The sequence below is a fragment of the Podarcis cretensis genome, assembly GCF_951804945.1.
Source record: "Podarcis cretensis genome assembly, chromosome: 6".
NCBI classification, from domain to species: Eukaryota; Metazoa; Chordata; class Lepidosauria; order Squamata; family Lacertidae; genus Podarcis; species Podarcis cretensis.
Window position 1 is genome coordinate 844,073 of NC_137175.1, and position 18,883 is coordinate 862,955.

Here is an 18,883-nt window from a genome sequence, read left to right on the forward strand (position 1 = left end):
ACGCTCCTTCAGGTATACTGGGCTGAGGCCGTTTAGGGCTTTCAAGGTCAGCACCAACACTTTGAATTGTGCTCGGAAACGTACTGGGAGCCAATGTAGGTCTTTCAAGACCGGTGTTATGGGGTCTCTACAGCCACTCCCAGTCACCAGTCTGGCTGCCAGATTCTGGATTAGTTGTAGTTTCCGGGTCACCTTCAAAGGTAGCCCCACATAGAGCGCATTGCAGTAGTCTAAGCGGGAGATAACCAGAGCATGCACCACTCTGGCGAGACAGTCTGCGGGCAGGGAGGGTCTCATCCTGCGTAGTCTCAGCTTTGGCTCCAGCACAGAGCAACCAGGTCGCTGGGTCTCCAGCTCAGCTCTTGCACAACTCTCAGGGTCTTCTTCTCCTACCTGGCAGCTAGGTGGGGGGGGGGGCTGGAGGAAAGTCCCACCTATTATCCTGGAAGGTCCCATCCCTTAGTTGCAGCTCCTGCAACCTGGCTTATTCTTTTGGGATGCGTATGAGGACACCTAAGTGGCCAGCCAGGGACATTGTCTTACCAAAATAAATTTGTCTGACGAGTTTAACGATAGAATCCCCCATTAGATTCTAACCCTCCCTGCGTCCAGGACCCCAAGGACTGGAAGGAACTCGGGCATCATGCAGACGGACCTGCCCAAACCTCCTTCGAAGCTACATCTCATTGGCCTGGAAGTGAATCGCCCCCATGACCACCGTGCGACCCAGTTAGGGCCCCAATGCAGCTGTTCCACCAACAAGGGAGTAGCACTCTGCACATGCTCTTTAGCCAAGACTTAGAAGGGGAATCGCAGTCCAAATGAGGTTCTCTGTCCACCTCTCCAGGCCTGGAGCACCCAGAGATTTCCTAGAACCTAAACTTTTGTACATCTTAAATAGTCTTGAGGGGGTGAGGGACCATCCATGCTGCATCTTTAACATATTTTCTTTGATGTTATAAGACGCCATACATTTCATATTTGTTCTCCAAAGATTTTCCCATTTGGTCATCATTATTGGGCAGCCAATATCCTGTGCCCATCTAATCATTTCCTAGTGCTTCGTTGTGGGGAAGGAGAGCAGCCCCCCCCCCCCAGTCCTGCTCTGCTGTAACCAGGCATAAGCTCAGGGAGGGGGCTGCGGTGGGGGTCCCCAAACCCCTCCAGGACATGTGCCAAAGGCAGCTGCTCCGGTGAGTGAGAATCCAGCTTCTGGCCCAAGGCGGGGCTCCTCCAACTGCAGCCTCCTGACGCTGCCCCTTTAAAGTAAGCTGTGCCCGCTGTCTGCTAATGCCCCTAATCAGCTGCCCTTCACCCCTCTGCCCCTATAAATCCCCCAAGCGCAGCCTCTCCCGCCCCAGAGCCGGTCTTGCACAGCATGGCCTCAACACCCTCCCAAGAGACACCTGCGGGCACTGGGGATGCGGAGGGCTTTTGGTGTCCCCTAGGGGCCCTGCCTGCACCCCTGCCCCCCCTGCTGCCCCCCCTGCCCTGCGCCTACCCTGCTCTCCCTTGCTACAGCCTGCTGCAGCCACCACCCCTGGGGCTCTTTGCCCAGCCGGTAAGTGACTCCAGGGTGGGGCTCAGGGTGGCATGGAGGGGGGGGCATTCTGTGTTGCATTGGGGTGAGCGAGGGGCTGGGCCCAGGTGAGCCCCTGGGGGCTAGAGAGATGGGTGGGACTGGCTGGGCCAAACACCTTTCCCCCTCTCCCTCTCTCAGCCGCATGGGAGAAGGTCTAACTTCTGGTGCTGAAATGCTTCCAGGATCACTCAGATTCCAGCAGCCCTCAAGCTACACTTGCTGGAATCATAATCACTTGCATTTCTCCTCCTTCTTTAACAGCGCCAGCAACCAAACAGCAGGGAGTTCCGCAGATTAACGGCCCACCAGACTTCTTTTGTTCTTTCTGAATGTGTCAGTCTGGCGTTTTTTGTTTCCATGTGCCCGTTCTGTTAAATCTCATGGCTGGTTCCATGTGTCCATTCTGGACTCCTTTCTTTTTATATATATACATTTTTGTTGATTTTTTAACATATCAGTTTCAACAGCCATACAACATATCTTTTCATCTTAAATAATGTTTTAGACTTCCATCAACACCTCTGATGCTTTTCCGTTCTTTATCACTTATTCTGCATTTCTTAATTTCTATATTACATTTAATTGTCCTTAGCTAATAATTCTTTTCATAGTCCTTCCTTTTGGCCCTTCTGAAATAGATGCAAGGCTCATGAAGGTTTTCAGGCATTGATGGCCTCAGAATAGAATAAGTTTGGGGAGGGGCTGCAGCTCAGCCGGTGGAGCATCTGCCTTGCAGGCAAAGGGTCCCGAGTGCGAATCCCAACAGCATCTCCTAGCCAGGCTGGGAGGCACCTCTGCCTGAAAAACTAAACAGCTGCCGCCAGCCAGTGCCGACAATATTGGGAAAGCTGGACCAATGTCTCCGTGTAAAGCAACATGGGCGTAGCCGGGGGGGGGGCAGGGAGGGACAGCTGCCCCCCAAAATCAATAAAAACACATAGCTAACTGTGGTTCTGCACCCCCTAACAAAAATCCTGGCTACACCCATGTAAGCCAGCACCCCATGTCTCTGTGTTCCTACCTGGAAAATCTCTGTGTGCAGTTTCTCCATCAGTTCTGAGGTGGGAGCTCATTGGAGCTGCTTACCTGTGCCTGGGGGATGCCAAGCATGTGAGGAGAAGGAACTTCTGGGGAGAATATTGGGCAGGGGAGAAAGTAGCAGGCAGGCAGAGCAGGCGGGGGGGGGGGTGAGCAATGGGGCCAGCCGTTGGGGGGCAGGTTGTCAAACAAAGGCCAGGCAGCCACTGGCACCAGATCCCAGGTGGGTTGGGTGCAAGGGTGGGGTCAGACTGGCTTGCAGGAGACGACCTCACGAGTTCCCTTCATAGAAGCATAGAACGGTAGAGTTGGAAGGGACCCCGAGGGTCATCTAGTCCAACCCCCTGAAATGCAGGAATCACAACTGAAGCATCCATGACGGATGGCCATCCGATCTCTGCTTGGAAGCTTCCAAAGAAAGAGTCCACCACATGGGTAGGCAAACTAAGGCCCGGGGGCTGGATCCGGACTAATCTCCTTCTCAATCCGGCCCCTGGATGGTCCGGGAATCAGCATGTTTTTACATGAGTAGAATGTGTGCTTTTATTTAAAATGCATCTCTGGGTTATTTTTGTTGTATAAGAATTCCTTCACCCCCCCCCCAAAAAAATATATATAGTCTGTCCTGCTGACCCCTGGTCTACCACCTTCCAAGGGAGTCTGCTCCTCTGTCAAATCGCTCTTTCATGTCATTTGAATCTGTTGTTCGTGGTCATCCTTTTGCCAGCAGAAAAAATCAAGCTTTCTCTGTCTTGCATGGAACAGCAGCACTTCAGATATTTGGAGATGTCTCTGTGTCTCCAGCTTCCAGCCGGCTTCTTCCTAGCAGCCGGGCGAGGGGGGGGGAGGCCCAATGGCCATTTGCCCGATGGCACAGAGCAGCTTCTTTGCTTGTACTGATTGCAATGCGCAACTGGTCAGCAGGTCCACTACCTAGTTGAGGAAGCTTGCTCTCATACCCTTTAACACACACACACACACACACACACACACACACACACGGTCCCAAGAGCTGGAAGGGAGTCAGGGCATCATCCAGACTGACCCTCCCACACTTGCACCATCACCCCCTCCAGAGACCAAGAGGTCTGTCCCAAACCTCCTCCCCACCCTAGCCTCCTCCAGAGATCTTCCTCATGAGGGAGGGATGGGGAGGGAGGCCTTCTGCATGCAGCACAGATGTCCCATTTCTGAGTCCTGTCTCTGCCTGGGATTCATGTTCTCTGTCCTAATTCTCTTTGTGCCAAGTTCCCCCCCATTTGAGGCATAGCTGTCAACGTTTCCCTTTTTTTAAGGGAAATTCCCTTATTCCGAATAGAATTCCTTGCAAGAAAAGGGAAAAGTTGACAGCTATGATTTGAGGGGCTTTAGGAGGAGGCAAGCCCCCCTTGTGGCAACAAGAAACGCAGGCTGGCAAACGTACACAGTCTGGCACAGTGGGCAGGCTGGCATGGAGGCAGCTCAAGCCCGCTCCTCCCAGCCCTGGGCTGCATGACAGACGCTCCTCTCTCTGGTCTGGAGATGTTTAAAAATATCTGCAGAGCGGGAGTCTTTGTGGTGGCTTCTCAACCAGACAGGGAAGGGGCCTTCTCTGGGAGGCAGGAGAAATGCTGGGATGGGACTAAAAATAGCAGCAGAAAACAAGAGGAGGCAGCAGAGCTGAAGAAGCAGAGCCCCTCAGGGGCACGGTGCCCGCCTCTCGACCTCAGCAAAGGTGGCAGCGCCATCCACAAGGCTCTGCCTGCCCCACTCAAGCAGGAGGGGGCCAGAGTGTGACTAACCGGAACTAACTGTGTCCTGGTAGAGCCAGGGTTGGTGCAGTGGTCAAAGCTGATGAAAGGACCCTGAGGTCCTTGAAGGCAGCTGCAGCCGCAGTGGCAAGGCTGGACCCAAGAGCACCCCACATCCTTTAGGGGGAGAGGGATGCCCTCCGGGACAGATGGACCACCACTCAGGAGGGCATAGAAAGCTTCCATTCATTTCCATCATGCCTTTTCTCTAAAATGTCCCAAATGCCGCAACCTTTCTCTGCCTGCCTTTGCTTTCAGGGTGGAGCAGGTTTCCACTGCATGGGCCACATTTCAAGCACGCTTCAATTTCTGCTCTCTGGCGCTTCTGTCATTGACTCAGCCTGCATCCAGGCATGCTTCTTTCCTCCAGCAGGGACAAGTGTCCCGTTTTAAGCTGGGCATCCCAGATCACAGAAGCCAATTCTGGCTTTGCCTTGGATCCCGGAATGTCCTCTTTAAGACGTGCACCCTGGTGCGAGTCAGCAGGGTTATGCTGGTGAGTGCCAGAGAGCCTTCCGGGATCGCTTTGGGAATCATCAGAGTGGGACCAAAGCGCCTCCGGGAGGCTGCAGTGGCGGCGGCAGGAGGCAGCGGCGATGGGGGCAGAGGAGGCAGCAGGTGAAGGGGGCAGGCAGGCAAGGGAGGGGCTGGGTGAGCAGTGGTCTTGGAGCTGAGCAGGCAAGTGACAGGGGTGGCAGGATGGTGCGGGTGTGCCTCAATTTGCCCTTCCAAAATGTGGGGCAGTATGCAGGGAGCCGGAGCAGACCGGAGGAGCCAACATTTCCCTGTTAACAGAGAAATCTGAGGGCTCCCTTGGACAAAAAACAAGGACACCAGCCAGGAATACCAGAGCAAAACAGCAGCCAGTCAGCTTGGTCTTGATTGAAGACTGTCACAACAGGGCTCCCACCTGCCACCAGGTGGAACAAGATGGAAGCCTCAAACAAAAGAGAACCCAAACTTTTATTAGCTGCTAATCCCCATGTTGTGGGACACGGGTGGCACTGTGGGTTAAACCACAGAGCCTAGGGCTTGCCGATCAGAAGGTTGGCAGTTTGAATCCCCGCGACGGGGTGAGCTCCCGTTGTTCGGTCCCTGCTCCTGCCAACCTAGCAGTTTGAAAGCATGTCAAAGTGCAAGTAGATAAATAGATATCGCTCCGGCGGGAAGGTAAACACCATTTCCGTGCGCGGCTCTGGTCTGCCAGAAGCGGCTTAGTCATGCTGGCCACCTGACCCGGAAGCTGTACGCCGGCTCCCGGCCAGTAAAGCGAGATGAGCGCCGCAACCCCAGAGTCAGCCACAACTGGACCTAATGGTCAGGGATCCCTTTACCTTTTTAATCCCCATGTTACACCCCCCCCCAGACTACATCACTCATACATCATGGTTACATCATGAAAGGGGAGGTCTGGTGGCAGTAATCTGAGCATCCTGGACCCTGCCCCATAGTTCTCCTTGCCCTCCACCAAACACCCATCAAGTGTAGCAAAAAATATATTTACATTTCCCTGTTTCCCAGCCAAGTTCATCCCACCCTTTTGTCTTCATCTGGGTTTGTTATTTTTGGAATGGCTACCTGTCTGGCACTCAGGTATCAGGATGCCAGGGATTATCCCTCAGGTAGAGGGGCTGCTGAGTAGCTGAGCTCACATGTCTACAGGAATTTCTGAAGTTTTCCCAGTGAGCCAGTACATAGATACATTGATCAGTGAATTCTTACATTTGGTATTGTGCAGCAGAGGCTCTTTGAATAGATAGGAAGAAACTGTGATGAAGTGTTTTGTGGGGACAAATCACAAAAGTCACAAAAGTGATTGTGCTTGTTTTGGTAGTGGGCTGCATGTGCATGATATCTGCTGGAGGGGCAAACCCCCCCAACCTATACATAAATTCCTGCAACACCCGGAGTTGTTTGGGGGTCCTGCTGCTGACAGCTGCTCTTGCCTTTGTGTGCTCCAGGTCTCGGCCCCCTGTGAGCTGCCTGGCGGACCCCCCCTGCTGTGGCCAGCGCCCTTGCTCTACCCGCCCCTCCTGCGGCCAGGCACCCCCGAGGACCCGTCGCGGGGCAAGGCGTCCGCCTCCCGGGAGAGCACGGCGGCCCTCAAGGCCTGGCTGGGCCAGCACCCCAAGAACCCCTACCCCAGCAAGGGAGAGAAGGTGCTTCTGGCCATAGTCAGCCGGATGAGCCTGACGCAGGTCTCCACCTGGTTCGCCAACGCCCGCCGGCGGCTCAAGAAGGAGAACCGGGCTTGCTGGGCGCCCCGGGCCCCGAAGGCCGAGGGAGAGGCGGAGGAGGAAGAGGAGGACAGCGAGGGAGAGGCCGGCGCAGAAAGAGCAGCCCCCAGCACCCCTCCGCCAAGGATAAAGCTCCCCCAGAGTGGCTCTCTGGCAGAAGCAGCGGCCCCTTGGCTGAAGGCCGGGCGGTGGCAAGGCTTGCCTGCGTCTCCTCCACCCGCCACTGCTGAGGCGCAGGAGCTGCCCCCCAAGCCCAAGATCTGGCGTGTGGCTGAACTGGCCACCAGCACCCAGCCCAGCAGGGGGGCTCTTTGAGGAGCTGCGGGGCATCCAAGTGGGGTGAGAGGAGACCCCTTTGTCCAGCTAGGGAAGGAGGAGCCCTGGCAGCCCTGGAAAGGCTTGTCTGGCTGGTGGGGAAGCGGAAGAGAAGAGCTGCTGCTGCTGTTCTTGTTCTTCGCCTGTCCTTCAGCCTAAGGTCCCAGAGGGGCTTACAATAATTAAAACATCGTGTGAATACAGTTGAAAGTACCTGGGAGAGTCAACTCTCCTTTGTTTTTCAAGCAGCGTTTGGGTGGCCACCTGCCAGGGATTTTTTTAGCTCTCAGTCCTGCATTACACGGGCTTGGGCTGGATGATCCCTGGGATTCCTTCCAAGTTGAAATAAAAATAATTAAGGTCTTATATATAAATAATAAATGTTCATAAATGTACCAACCAAGCACGTACATAGATATGGGGACCACATGTCTGGAGCAGCACAGGAAGACCCTCCTGAAACCATTTTGACTCCCAAACTGACCAAATATTTTCTCTGCAAGGAGGGAGGGGGCGAGGGAACCTCCCCATTGTCTCAGGAATTGGGAAATCATCATTTTAAAGGAATGGCCAGACTATCAGGAAAGGGAATCAGATAAGGCATTATCAGATAACCTGGCAGACAGGAAAAACAACATTCAAATTTCTGTTGTAGACCACCTTTTCTGTGATGTAGGTATGATGTATGGAGGGGTGGTCTTGAGCTCCATGGCAGGCAATTTGAAATGTCTATATAAGGGCAGACACACCTGGGTTCTGGGTCCTCCTCCTTTCCTGCGGGTGAGGGGAGCACCCTGTTGCAACAGATCAATAAAGATCAGGCTAACGAGCTGCTTTGCTTCTCAGTATTCTCTGGTTGGCCTCTGTTGTTTTCTCCTACCAATAGGGAACCCACTTAAGGACTCTATATGGGCTCTTGTGTCCCCCATAAGGGAAAAGGGGCATATTTTGTTTACAACAAAGTCTGCAATCCTAGAATTATAGGAATAGAGGGGACCCCAAGGGTCAACTAGTCCAACCCCTGCAATGCAGTAATGAGAGCTCAAGGAGCCTTGAGAGATGATGGGCCAAACTCTACTTATAAACCTGCAACGAAGGAGAGCCCACCACCTTCCAAGAGAGTCCATTCCACTGCTGAATAACTTGTACAGTCAGAAAGTTATTCCTCATGTTTAGTTGGAATCTCTTTTGTTGCAATTTAGATTCCATTAGTTTGGGACCAAGCCTGCTCCATCTTCCATGGGACAGACCTTGAGATATGTGAAGGTGGCTCTCAGATCTCCTCTCAGTCTCCTCTTCTCCAGGCTAAACATGCCCAGCTCCTTCAACAGCTCCTCATCAGGCTCAGTTTCCGGCAAGGGGGGGGGGGTTAGATTCCGGAAGGGGTGCAGATTTAGAGGACCGAGTTGCATACTTTTTCGTCCTGAGGTGTGACGATGGAGGGGCTCTGTTTTGACCGTTTGTGTCGGTGCTAAAAAGTGCCCTATACAGAGCAGCTTGTGGGGTTAAACCAAGAGGGAAGAAGTGAAAAATTGCAAACATCCCTGGGGAAAAAGAAAACCAGCTCTGTGTGACCTCTGCTGGATGAAAAGGTCGTGGCAGCTCCAGGTTCCTCTAAGCCACGGGTAGGCAAACTACAGCCCGGGGGCTGGATCCAGCCCAATCGTCTTCTAAATCCAGCCCACGGACAGTCCAGCGTGTTTTTACATGAGTAGAATGTGTGCTTTTATTTATTTATTTGTGGGGCACAGGAATTCGTTCATTTAATTTTTTTCCCAAAATATAGTCCAGCCCCCCACATGGTCTGAGGAACAGTGGACCGGCCCCCTGCTGAAAAAGTCTGCTGACCCCTGGAAGCCGACTCTCCAACAGGATATCAGCTCCCTAAATCTCCCTCCATTACCCTGGCAATCCCCATTTAACTTTGGGAAGAAGCGCTTCCTTTTTTATGTCCCCAAACTTTTCTCCATCCACTTTCCCCCTGCAAGGCATCATTGTAGAAACATGTATCTCTCACTCGCCTTTTAAAGCCCCAAACACCGCCCCTCATAGGAGAGTCTCTCCACCCCCTTGATAATTTGGGCGGACTTTTCCCAAACCTTTCCCAGTGCTTTTGAGGTGAGCAAATGGAACTGCACACTTTCACTCCTCATGCGGTTGCGCCATAGATCTGCAGAATGGCATTACAATACTGGCAAGTTTCGTTTTATTTCATTTATTTCTGAACCAGTGGAGGACACAGACAACAGGAGGTGCTGTTCTGCCAGTTTTCACCAGGCACCGGGACTTGCAAACCAAAATAAGCAGCTTTTCCTTTAACCCTTTGGTGAGTGTCACAAAATGAGCAGACCAGGACTTGGCACTGAGCACTCAGGGGGAGGGGGATGTAAGGCCAGGGGTCTGACTCCCCTAGTGGGACACCCTTTCCCCCTTTGCCCCTTCAGGCTTGCCCCTTGAGCCCGCAGGTTGCTAAGCATGCTCTGCAGAACTTGCAGGGAGTCTCTCTGACTTTTGAAATGACCTCCTCCCCTGTTTGCAAGAGGTCACCAGTCTCCCTGGACCCACTGGGTGTGGGATGCTCTCCCCTCTGGGGAAATGGCCCATGTGCAAGGGGCTGGACTAGTGGACCTTTTAGGTGCCTTCCAACCATACAAGTCTAGGATTCTACGTCAAGGGGCTGGCAGGTTGCCACAGTAGGACATGCAATGAGCCAACGGGGTGCAGTGGTTCGAGTGCCGGATGAGGATCCGGGAGAGACCCACAGGGTGACCTTGGGGGCCAGTCACACTTCCTCTCAGCCTGGCCTACCTCACAGGGTTGTTGTGGGGATTAAGTGGCAATGGGGGTGGGGTGGGAACCATATATGCCCCCTTGACCCCCTTGGAGGAAAAACGTGGCCCCTAAAGGCAAGAAATAAAATAAAATAAATATATAAGATGCAGGGGCCAGCAGAAGACTGTTGGCTGTTCCCACATCACCCCCAGGCCCAGTTGCTCATTGGGGTGGGGGCCGCATCCTGTCCCCCTGCCATTCCCAGTTCCACCAGAGACACGTGGCAGAGGGGGTTTCCCCCCCCGGGTCCCCACCAACGAGGCAGCTTCTCAACAGGGCAGAATCTGTTTTCCAAAAGAGCAGCAGAGACAAAGGCACCGCCCTCCAGCTCAGCATCCTCAAAGCTTGCTCAGGAAGCTGAAAGGGCGAGGCAGGGAGGCAATGGGCTTCTTCCGACTGCTGTTGACAGGAACACTGTCCTGGCACATGGAGGTTCTACTTAGCCGTGTGGCCAACAGCGCCTGAAAGGCCCCTCCCTCCTCTTCCTCCTCCACAGAACTGCCTGCTCCTTCCTGAAGGGGGCCGGTGAGCAATAAATTCGAGCAACCTGCCAGCTATAAATCATCCGGCTGCCTCAATGTGGTTGTACTTGAGAACTCCTAATTTTGTCAGAATGAATCGGATTTGAAGATCTTATGATTTGTGGACCGAGATCTCTGACAAACAAACATCTATGTGTGAAATTACGGCATTCTTGCCTTTGCAAATATCTTTGGAGACAAATAAATTTCTCGGACAGCCAGGTTGCTACGTAGTTCTCATGAACGCTTGGCCAATCCTGCGCCATCCTAAGAGTCCATCGTCCATGTCTGAAGAAGCACATCATCGCCTTCCCAGCTCTGAAACATGGAAGGGCTCTCTTCCGAGGCTGGCACTGCCCTTCGTTCGGTTGGCGACCGTTGCAGGGAGAGGAGGGCAATGCTGCTGAAATCTGCTTCCAGGAAGGACGGTTGGAATGGCACAAGATTCGGGGAGGACAAGGAGGGCGAATTGTCTCTTGGGTGCTGGCGGGAGGCTCCGGGGGCCTGGCATTGGCCTCTGCCCTGCGGATCTCCCCCACTGCCCGACTCAAGAAGGCAAGTCGAAGATCTCGTGGCAGAAGCACTGGCAGAGGCTGTAGAAGACGCAGAGGATGAGGGTGGAGGGCACAAGGCTCACCAGGACGATGCCCAGGTTGAGACGCTCCACCAGCAGGAGGTAGATGCCAAAGGGCAGAGAGCTGAAGTAGACCAGGCAGAGGACGCCCACCAGGAAGCGCGGGAAGGCGCGCCATGTGGCGCAGGGCTGGCACTTGCCCAGGGGGCCGTAGCAGGGCAGCGAGGTCAGGCTGGGCGGGCGGTAGAGGCGCATGACGTCCAGGACCCCCACCCCCTCGGGGGCCGCCATGTCCTCGGGCACCTCCAGGAGGGTGATGACCAGGCAGTCCGAGGAGGAGCTGTGCCCGCCCTCTGCAAAGGGCTCCAGGACGCTGGGGCACAGCAGCACCTCCGGGGAGGGGGCCGCCCCCCCGGCCCTGGCGCCCCCTCCTTGCTTCCGGGCCCTCTCGCGGCAGCTGAGCAAAGCCAGGACCTGCCCGTCGTCCTGCAGGCACCCCACGTCCCTGTCCGGAGGCAGGGGCATCTCCTGGCGGCAGAAGGGGCAGCTGAGGGTCCCGGGCGGCTCGCCCACCTCCACCATCTTGCGCAGGCAGCGGGCGCAGACGCGGTGGCGGCAGCTCAGCAGTTTGGGGCGGCGGCCGCGCCCGTCAAATCGCTCGTAGCAGATCTTGCACTCCATCTCGTGGGCTGCGAAGACCAGCGGCTGGGGGGGGCCCGCTTTGGCCTTGCCAGGGGACATGGCGGCCGTGGAGGAGGGGAGCCTGGCTGCATGGGGGGCAGAGAGAGCACAACACAAGAAGATTAAAAGAGCCTCGGTGGGCCAGGCCAATGCCCTGCCTCGTCCAGCAACCTGCTCTCACTCGAAGAATCCTGATGAGATTCCCTGCCTTTTCCCCTGGTGAGACGCAGGTAGACTGTCTCTGGGCTTGGAGGTTCCATAGAAGCATAAGACGAGCTTGCTGGTTGCTGTGCATGCAGAAGGGCACAGGCTCAGCCCCTGGTGGTCCTGGCATCCGCAGGCAGGCGTGGGGATGCCCTCTGCCTGGAACGCTGCTGCCAGCCTGTGTCTCCAATACTACACTAGACTGCACAGGATAAAGCAGCTGCTGCCTGAATCCCTGTAAGACTTGGCAGGTCTCAAATGGTTACCATTAACCCTTAGGTCTAGGAATTTTAAAGCATTATTATATCAAAACATTGCTTTTTAAAAAAATGGAGGAAATGGCAGCATAAGATATTCTTTAAAAAAACAAAAACACCTTGCCCTGTGCCGGTGTGGCATAATAGTTACAGTGTCAGACTAAGTTCAGGGTTCGAATCTCCCTTTCGGAAATGAAGCTCACTGGGTGACCTTGGGGGCCTGTCGCTGCCTCTGCCTAACCTACCCCAGAAGGTTGTTGGCGGGATTAGACTTGGGGGGGGGGGCTGTGCGTCACCTTGACCTCCTTGGAGTAAAAGGTGGGATGTCAATACACTAAAATAAAAAAAATAAGAAGAAACTCTGGGAACGGATGCATATTCTGAAGTGGAAATATATTCTTCATTTCCCCGGTTTGTCTCTACTGCTGGGCCTTCCCATCGCTAGTTTGGCTGGGTCATGTCCAGGCTCCTGCCTGGGCACCAGGGCGCTGTCTCAGGAAGCCATAAGAAGAGCCTGCAGGATCAGGCCAAAGCGGGGCCCCATCTATTCCCCAACCCTCTTCTCACTGGGGCCAACTAGATGGATTCCAATGCAAGAGCCCCATTCTCCCCTCCTGTGGCTTCCAGCAACTGGTATTCCGGCCTCCACTGGGGAGGCAAGGCGGAGCCATCCTGGCAAGGCGCCATCGAGAGACCTCTGGTCTTCCTCCTCCTCTTCCCTGAATCCGCCTAACCCCCTTGGAAAGGTTGCTGAGCCCCATGGCCTCCTCCAGCTGGGCGTCCAGCAATGGCCTGAGCCCCCCCCCGGTCCCCCCGTCTTGGCTGGGCTGCTGAGCGAGACGCATCTGGCCTCTGGGCACACGCGCGCAATTGCGCGCAGGCTGGCTGAGAAGCAGAGCGCCTCACCTGCTGCCTCTGCTGCCAAGAACGGGGGCGGGGGGGCACCTGTGGCCCTCCAGACGTGCCTGGGCTCCAGCTCCCATCCTCAGCCCCAGCCAGCGCGCTCAGGGAGGGCCGAGCGCTGTTCAGAACAGAGGACACCCCCCCGCAAAAACCCCCACCATCCATGCAACCTTGTGAGAAGCGTGCTGCCCTTGCTCCCGGGTTGGGGAGGGGGGATTCTTTCCTGCCTTGCCCAGCTGCTGGCTTCGGGGACCCACCTCGCCCAGATCCCGCCCCCCCCCCCCCCGCACCGTCGGTACCGCTGCTGGGAGAGCCTGGCCGGGCCCCAGGCAGCACCGGGTGGAGTCCTTCCTCGCCCCGCTCCTCCCCCGGAGCTCAAGGGAACCCATCCCTCTCCCTACCTGGTGCGCGGAGGGGCGGGCGGGGGTCGTCCCGCCCGGGGGGGGGTCCCGCCGGCCTCCCAGAGAGGCGCTGCCCGCTCCGGCTCCGGCTCCTGCTGCAGCCCCGGGCAGACGCTCGCGCGGGCCGCCAACAGCCACCGCCTGGCCGTTGCCATGGCAACAGAGCCGGGATGCAGGAGGAGGAGGAGATGGAGAGGATGTTGATGGCTGGTCAGGCTCAGGCGCCCTCCCCGCTTCCCCCACCCCGGATGTACGGCCTGATTCCACCCCCAGCTCCGCGGATATGCGGGGATCAAGCCCCCCCCCCCACTCAGCAGCACAGCTGGGGGTCCGGCCGACCCAGCGCACCGCATCCTTTCCCCCCGAGGCCCCCATGTTGCTTGGGGAGGGGAGAGGCGACGCAGAAGATGCGGCCGCGGCCTTGCGCATCCTTCGCAGGGCGCTGCCCCGCTTTGCCGTGGTGACAATGGTGCCATGGTGGCGCTGCCCGCCGTTGTGCTCCTGGGGGGCCTTGAGCCACTCACTGCCTCTCCGCCTGCCTGCCCTACCTGGTTGGCTGGTGCAGAAAATATTGCAGGTCGGGGGAGCGAGCCATGGGCGCCCTCCTGTGCACCTCAGATGAAAGGTGGGAGACCCACTGAAAGGGGTTGGTTGGTGGAAGAGGACGCCTGAAGACGCCAGAGAAAATACCCCCCCCCAAAAAAAAAACCCAGCACCTTCTCTCATTATTATTTAAGATTGCAACCCCCCCCCTCTAATCTCAGTCTTGGCCTTGCCAATTAAAGGGAGCTTCTAAGGTTGCAAGCCACATGCTACTTACCTGGGATTAGGCCCCATTGAATTCAACAGGACTTGCTTCCTCTCAGACCTCTTTCGGATTGCTCCGTCAACCTATTGAAGCCAATAGTCATGGCAACTTACATCCATTGGTTTTGAGGGACAGCAGTACCTCTGGTTACATACTTAATTCGTTCCGGAGGTCCGTTCTTAACCTGAAACTGTTCTTAACCTGAAGCACTGCTTTAGCTAATGGGGTCTCCTGCTGCCACTGCACGATTTCTGTCCTCATCCTGAAGCAAAGTTCTTAACCCGAGGTACTATTTCTGGGTTAGCAGAGTCTGTATCCTGAAGCATATGTAACCCGAGGTACCACTGTACAATAGGTGCCACAGTCTATTTGTCTGTACCTACAAGCACACACAGAGTAAATCAAAATAGAGATATGTGGGTGATTTGGTCTTGAGAGTTAGTGGGAAGTAGCAGTCAGGATGTGTTGGGTCAGGAAGACCAGAGTTAAAGTCCTCACTTGGGTGACCTTGGCCCTGTCCCCACCAGTCTCACAGCAGAACTTGGCCCACTGATTAGGCAGGGTGAAGCACCGGTCTCATGCGGCAGAAGTGCAAGAGGCGGCACCCCAGCTCTTGCCGAATGCAAGGGAGCATTCCACCAGTGGCGGAAGGGGGGGGCAAGGGGCAGCACATTTGTTTCACCTCCAGTAGCCAACAGGACGGGCCACCCCTCCTCGCAGGGTTGTCATGAGGAAAGGAAACTGGAGTGAGGAAGCATGCAAGGAACCTTGAAAGGGAAGCAGAAAATACCGTATTTTTCGCTCCATAAGACGCACCTGACCATAAGACGCACCTAGTTTTTAGAAGAGGAAAACAAGAAAAAAAATATTCTGAACGAAACAGCAGTGGATGTATGATTTTTGTGGTTCAAGCTGTGGCCACTGACATGTGATTTGACTGCGCGTTTGGGGTAACCCAATGCAAAAATCCTGAGGATCCATGTGGATCCGTGCTTTGTAACCACATTTTTGCGCCACTGGGGCCCACGAAACGGTGGATGTGTGATTTTTGTGGTGTAGGCTGTAGCCATGGACATGCTATGTGATCTGATGGTGAATTTGGGGTGACCCAATGCTGAAATCCTGATCCATGGGCATTTACCTCCTCCCTCTCAGGCAGCCTCCTTTATCGCTAGTGTCCCTTATCTCCCTCCTGATCACTTGCAGATCAGCTGCTTCCTTTCAACACCCCCTTCCCGCTTTCTAAAAAAAAAAAAAAAGCACGATCTGCTTTTCACCCCTGGGCAATTCGGCTCCAGGGACCACGCATTTGCTCCATAAGATGCACAGACATTTCCCCTTACTTTTTAGGAGGAAAAAAGTGCGTCTTATGGAGCGAAAAATACGGTAAATGGAGAATAAAATAACCAAACCAACAAGCCAGGAACTTCTCCACTACAGACTTGTGGGAGCAAATCTGTCCAGAAGTGCCCGAGAGATATAAAATTAAGGCAGGGTGGGTTCAGGGAGTTTTGCTCAAATGAAATTGGGAAGATGGCAACTCAGGCTAGACAAGAGGGAGTCCTTCACATATTCAAGGAATTCGCCAGAGAGATGTAGCAAAGATGATGAGGTGCTTCTGGGCCTCCAGAGAAGGATGGCACAACTGTCAGCCAACCACCATTAGCTTTCTCAGTGAAAATGGGCCAGAGGCAGGTCTTGAGGTCACTTGCCAACTGACCAGGGAGCAACCCTGTGAAGGCAAACACTGGCTACCTCTCTCTCCATCCTCCATGTGCAGCAGCAAACCCATTGATGTTTCATGGAGGGATGCGAGGACCCTTCGCAAAACAAAATAATTCTGCACTTGCGTCATTTCCCGCTTGCGTCATTTCTTATTTTCCATAATTTATTCCAGTTTCTGGCATTTGGTATACTTTGGTTAGTCATGGAGGAAGGAAGCTGCACTGCTCACTCCACCACCCCCAGAATTATTCAGGCACGTCTCTGGCTTCTGAAGCTCCCGCAGGTTTCACCACCCATCTGACATGTTTCTGCAGGCATACTAAGGACTAGTAACCTGCTTTAAAAATAAAATGGAAGCAGAGATGCACATGAACTCACATTTCTGCAGCCTGTGGAATTAGGCCACACATATGCACAATCATGCTTGCATTCCGTTTACACCCTAGAATTCTTAAATATAGGTGATATAAGAAAACAAAATTATTTTTTCCTAAGTGGCCTGCAACCTCCACACCAAACAAAACTGGATGGTGACCCTTGCTTTGTATTTACTTGATTTATACCGAATTACACTTCAGGCACACTCCGTGCTCCTCCCCACAGTGAAACCGACTCCCTCAGAAGCCGGTGGATTCTCCTTCCTTGGAGGTTTCTCAGCAGAGGTTGGGGGGCCACTTGATGGCAATTCTTCAGCTGTGACGCCTGCATTGCAAGGGGTTGGGCTAGATGACCCTTGGGTGGCCTCAATCAATCCTAGAGGAAGGGGCAAGGGTGGCACAGGGAATGCAGAAGCTGAGCTCAGGCCCATCAGACACGGCCTTTGGCCAGTCTCTCCCCCTCCAGGTTCTCATGAAGTCAGAATAAGCCCAGACCATCGTGATGTCTTTGGAGAAAGGATGCGATAAGCAATTCAGTGAGATTCCACACGAAGGCACAGCTGGGCAGACCAAGGCTGCGCTAGAAGTGGTCTGGACTGCTCTCTTTGAAATCATACCAGTGCAAGTAGATAAATAGGTACCGCTGTGGCGGGAAGCTAGACGGCGTTTCTGGTTTCCGTCACGGTGTCCCGTTGCGCCAGAAGCGGTATAGTCCTGCTGGCCACATGACCCGGAAAGCTGTCTGTGAACAAACGCTGGCTCCCTCAGCCTGAAAGTGAGATGAGTGCCACAACCCCGTAGTCGCCTTGGACTGGACTTAACTGTTCTGCCTTGGTCAGGCCCCCGTCCTCAGATTTTCGTGCCCACTTAGGATCACAGAATGGTTAAGAGCTGGAAGGGACCCACTTCAGGGCACCACAATTTAACAAGGATATTGAGAAGCTGGCATGTGCGCAGAGGGCAAGCAAGATAGTAAAGGGGTCTGGAAAATATGCTTGATAAGGAACAGTTGAGGGAGGTGGGCATGTTTAGCCTTGAAGACACTGAGAGGCATGAGATTCACCTTCTTAGGGCTGCCACACAGAGGAAGCACCACCAGCATAAACTCAACAGGAAATTACTTCCTGCATCTTCAGAAGACCTCGTGGCTCCTTTTCACAACCTCCCCACCATCCCACATATGGAGCAAGCTTCTTCTCTTCTGCTCCAGAGGAGAGGACATGAACCACTGGCTTCAACTTACAAGAAAGGAGATTCCGACTCAACATCAGGAAGAACTTTCCAAGAGTAAGAGCTGCTGGACAGTGGAAGGGACTCCCTTGGCAGGTTGTGGACTCTCCTTCCTTGGAGGTCTCAAAGCTGGAGTTGGATGGCATGTGTATTTGTGGCATGACAAAGGGGAAGTACATAAAGGATTTTATAACCATATAGTTTAGAAAAGCTATAAAGGTCTATCGGAACAGAAGGCCCCGTGGCGGTGGTGACCAATGGAAGCAACATCAATAAGGAAAGTAAACAGGAAAGAAAGATGGCCTGCATATAGAGATATTTTAATAGAAACAAAAGGGAAATTAAAATTGGAAGAGCTTGAGGATATTCAAGAATATGTAAATGATTGTCTGCAGTGGTATCAATTAAATTAGCTATTTAAAGAAGATAGTAAGAAAGGGTTTAGCTATACTTTATCCAGATTTCAAAGAGAAATTATAGATAACACAAAAACACTGAAGAAGATGTATAGTCTACTGTTAGAGTGGGAAACCAAAGATGAAGAGGTTAACTGTGTAATGATTAAATGGGCTGAAGATTTATAACATAACTTACAAATGGAAGATTGGGGGAAAGTATGGAAATTGAATTTAAAATTCACTGCTTGTATAGCTCTTAAAGAGAATTACATGAAAATGATGTATAGATGGTGTATTACTCCTGTAAAAATGGCAAAAATGTATAGAACAAGCTCCAATAAATGTTGGAAGTGTAAACAGAAGGGAGGCGTGTTTTATCACATGTGGTGGACTTGTAATCAAAAGCTATTGGGAAATGATTTACAATGAAATGAAAAAAATGTTTAAGATAACTTTTGTTAAAAGACCAGAAGCTTTCTTGCTAGGCATTACAGGTCAAGACTTGCCAAAAGAGTGGAAGAAACCATTCACGTATGCTGCAACAATGGCTAGGATATTACTAGCCCCAAAATGGAAAGACGACAAGATACCAATGAAAGAAGAATGGCAAGTAAAACTGATGGATTATGCTGAAATGGCGAAGCTTACTGGAAAACAAGAGAGAAACACAATAGAGATTTTACAAAAGACTGGGAACCATTTATGATGTACCTACAGAAACACTGTAAAGAAGTAGACTCACTAGCTAGGTTTGACGAAGCACTTACAATTAAGAAAACAAGCATAAAAGTTAAGAGGCAATAATTGGGAAAATAATAAAAGCGTAAGATGTAATTTGGGAAATACGGTATAAAAATGATGTGAATGCAATAATATTTAGCTAAAGGATTACAAATTAAGGTAGAACAAAATAAGCAGAAGAAACAAATATTCAGAGAACCAGAAGGGGAAGTTGAGGGAAGTCAGGGGTTTTGGGGAGACTGGGATTTGCATATAGTTTTTTTGTAATA

The 18,883-nt window shown here is 53.0% G+C and overlaps 1 protein-coding gene and 1 pseudogene across 3 annotated transcripts in view; both read right to left on the bottom strand.

Moving 5' to 3' along the window:
• LOC307217897 (uncharacterized protein) overlaps positions 1 to 18,883 on the bottom strand; it is a 116,662-nt gene that overhangs the window by 8,924 nt on the left and 88,855 nt on the right. The window lies entirely within an intron of this gene.
• Positions 9,162 to 14,273, bottom strand: LOC307217907 (E3 ubiquitin-protein ligase RNF182 pseudogene; annotated as a pseudogene). Of its 2 annotated transcripts, none has more exons than XR_013844022.1 (2): positions 14,156 to 14,273; positions 9,162 to 11,656 (listed from the first exon to the last, which is right to left on the bottom strand). The product of XR_013844022.1 is annotated as an E3 ubiquitin-protein ligase RNF182 pseudogene (transcript). The 2 variants fall into 2 exon arrangements; XR_013844023.1 differs by lacking the exon at positions 14,156 to 14,273 and adding an exon at positions 13,336 to 13,639.